This window comes from Paramisgurnus dabryanus, chromosome 5 (assembly GCF_030506205.2).
Source record: "Paramisgurnus dabryanus chromosome 5, PD_genome_1.1, whole genome shotgun sequence".
Taxonomy (NCBI): domain Eukaryota; kingdom Metazoa; phylum Chordata; class Actinopteri; order Cypriniformes; family Cobitidae; genus Paramisgurnus; species Paramisgurnus dabryanus.
Genome location: NC_133341.1, coordinates 19,208,887 through 19,212,834, shown reverse-complemented (window position 1 = coordinate 19,212,834; position 3,948 = coordinate 19,208,887).

Sequence of the window (3,948 nt, the reverse complement as noted above, 5' to 3'; positions counted from 1 at the left end):
TTCATCCCTCTGTAGTATTGTTTGCTTTAAACATCACTACTTGACTGAAGCTCTAATAGCCCTTAGTAGAGATCTTCATGTCTCCCAGACCCTTCACAGAATGAGCGATAAGTCTGCAAGGCCATTTATATGTTGTACTAGGGAATAGTATTATTTAAAACCTAACGCAAGCTACTGAACTGTAGAAGCTCCTATCAGAATACAAAAGACGGACACAAAAGGCGAATTACACAATGTAAAAAGTTAATAACCTTTTGTAAGCTTTTCAATGAATCATTCCTAATATTTATAGGAGGTGGTACACATTTAAATAGGTGCATTCATGTTTTAATTTCCTTTTTGTCACAAACGTGTAAGAATAATGTCACTTGACATTATAAAGACTCATAATCATAGGTAAGGAATGTCCCGAAATCCAGATTAAAGACTAAAGTGGATTATGGTCTTCTTCCTTATGTTAGATACTGTAATATTTTAAAGGTAAATACCACAATTTTTCAATATTTTACTATGTTCTTACCTCAACTTAGACGAGTTAATACATACCTCTCTTTATTCAATACGTGCACTTGATCTTTGTACAGCGCGTTGTGAAAGTGTTAGCATTTAGCCTAGCCCCATTCATCCTTTTGGATCCAAACAAGGATGAATTTAGAAGCCACCAACCATGTTTTCCCTATTTAAAGACTGTTACATAAGTAGTTACACGAGTAAGTATGGAGGCACAAAATTAAACAAGGTGATTTTTTTAAGCAGATTAAAATGAGAACAATATTGTATGGTGGAAGAGCACTTAGTTTGCAGCACTTTGACCTCGGCGCGCAGTAACATGATCACTCCTGACTACTCCCCCTCTCACTCAAACTTCCGTCAATATTACTGCGCCCAAGGTCGAAATGCTCACTGTAAAAAAAATCCGTAGAAATTACAATGTTATTGCAGCTGGGTTGCCGGTAATTTACCGTAGATTTACATTTATGTTATTTACTGGCAAGAATTTGTTCAAAGTTAAATACATTTTAAATATTAACAAGTCTTTATCTTTACAGAATAAAACTATACAATACAGCCTCATGCAAAGCATTCTGGGAACCAGAAATCATCATCAACCTTTTTCTGTTTTTTGCTTCAGATTTTGTTTCCCAGAATGTTTTGCTTGATGCTGATTTTTTAGTTTTACTCTGTAAAGACAAAGACTTGTAAATGTTTAATTTTCATTTAACTTTGAACAAAATGTTGCAAGTAAAACACATACATTTAAATTTACGGTAAGTTACCGGCAACCCAGCTGCAATTTCTACGGAATTTTTTTACAGTGCTGCAAACACTTTTTATCTGCTTAAAAAATCGCCACGTTTTCTTTTGTGCCACCATACTTACTCGTGTACTCATGTAACAGTCTTTAAATAGGGAAAACATGGAAGTGTTTGGTGGCTTCAAAATGTATCCCTGTTTGGATCCTAAGGAATGAATGGGCCTAGGCTAAATGCTAACACATTCACAACGCGCTATACAAATATTAAGTGCATGCACTGAATAAAGATAGATATGTATTAATTTGTCTAAGTTAAGGTAAGAACATAGTAAAATATTGAAAAACAGTGGCGTTTTCCTTTACATCCTTGCTTAAAACACATCTTTACTATGTTGCTTATTACTGCATGTAGGTGTGAAGTCTGAGTAGTGTCTTGCCTCTGACTTGCTTTGAGTGTCTTGTTTTTGTTTGATTTTCTTATTGGGTAATGCAGGCGTGGAACGCACTTTGATTAACAAGTGTTGTTTTTAAATGTCCTATGGAAATAAATGTTGTTGCTGTTGAATAATTGACGACATGCTGGAGTCAATTATTCCTATTATACCACGATAACCACAGCCATTGCTCTGATGTTTTTTTTAAGCCTTTTTTACAGGTTAGGTGTGTGTTTATCGAAAAATAATGGATTCCTGTGGATCATTTCTCAACTAAGAGAATAAAGCATTTAACAGGCCGTGGTATAAGTTTAGCGGTGTCTAGGCAGTGATTGGCATTTAAACAGTCAACCATTTTCATAGCACAGTAATTGGCTTATTATACACTGTTTTATTCCATTAAGCAATGACTGATGGATGAAGACTGGCAAAGCACTGAGATGTGACTGTCCTGTGTGATAGATGAAGATGTTATGATGAACAGCAGTGTTTGTGTTTTTACAATGCCATGTCAATGTCATGCTTTTAATTCTTCTCTTTAGCTTTTCCAAACTTGTCTTTACTGTTTTTATGCTGTATTTAAGGAATAAAGACAATGGGTTTTTCCTATTCAAAATATATTAAAAAGAGTCTTGTGTAACAGGAAATGCACAAAGACGAGTAAATATGTGTGAATCAAACATAGGCTAATTGTTGCTCTGCAACTTAGACAAATCTTTCTTCTGTATCCCTCTCCATTAATATTTTTCCCTCCTCCTCCTCCCCTTTTGCCTCTCTCATCTTTTATTCCTGTCAGGTGTAATGGCAGACGGTGCATTGGTACCCCTGATACCATCCTGTGAAATGACTACGGCGTCACATGTGACGCTCTAGGAGTCTGTGCGACAGAAAGAGAGAAAGAGTAGAAAAAGGTTATTGAGAGATAAAGACAGGAAGAAAAGAAAGAGTGCAGGGGATGGCTAGAAAAGGCACAGTCTCTGTCTGTCCCTCTTTCTCTCTCTCTCTCTCTCTCTCTCTCTCTCTCTGTCAGGTGCAGCTGCTGCAGTCTGGGGATTAGTCTCCGTCTAGATCTCCTTGAGTCAAAGTCAATGAAGGTACCGCAGTCCTGTGCCTCTAGCAAACCTCACAGCAGCAAATGATTCAATGAGCATAACAACTGATGAGATACAAATGTTCTCAATGATTCCAGTTCTCACAGATCATTTTATTGTTTGCCATTTAAATGTAAATTTTGTCATATAATTAACAACAAGGCTTATTATCACAGGACAAAGGAAGAAGAAGGAAGAGATACAAAGAAATGTACATCTTTGTAAGAAACTAAGTACTGTATGAGTGGTACACAAGCAAAAAAAATCACCTATTTAGGGTCTGGACTGATTTCCATAATGCAAAGTGATGGCGAGACCAGCCAGGGTTGAAGGCAAATGCAGCTGGGAAGCTCACAAACCTGAGTGGAAAATTTGGTGTTTTTGAAACTGTAAATTGCACAGACATCCATTGTATGCCAGTGTGGTAAAAGAGGTAGGAGAGAAAGGGGAAGGATTTCCGTTCCATAAGAGCCTTGGCATTCAAGGGTTTCCCTTCATTTTTCCTTTTTAGTGGGGAGCTTTTAGTGGGGAGTCTTTGCTTTTACGTAAGATGTATAGTAGTGTCACAGTAATTTTTTTATTTTATGGCATTTAGCGGATATACAAACAAACGTTGTGATTCATGGTGTGATCATGTGGTTAAATATAGTCAACATTTGAAGTGGATCAAAAAAGTTAATCAAAGTTGTCTTAAGACAAGAATGTGTATTGTGTATTGGTTTTAAAACAGCTTTTATGAACTTTTATGGACTTTCGGTCTCGTGGCCTTAAATTGCACCTGCTCCCTTAGTCTATGAGTCCAGAGGGTGTCCCATCTGTCATTTTTACGCTATGAAGTGTGCTCATCAGTGCCCCCTTTGCATCCTTGATGCAGTCTTTAAAGAAGCCCGCACTGCTGCAGGCTTCACACACTTTACCAACCCAGAAGTCCTTGCGAAGTCCACAAGTCCGGAGTGTGCCATTTGGGACAGGGCCTAAGATGAAGTCAATATTAAGACAAAATTAATCAAATGCAAAAGTGGTTTGAATACATCTTGTAACTTCTAAAAGCATTTTATTGGGTATAAAACTGTTGCCCTTTACACTCTCAAATAATTATTGGGTTGTTTTAAGCTATGGTTGGGTCAAATGTATAACAGCTGTTGTCCTTAAGTTAACCTATGTTGAG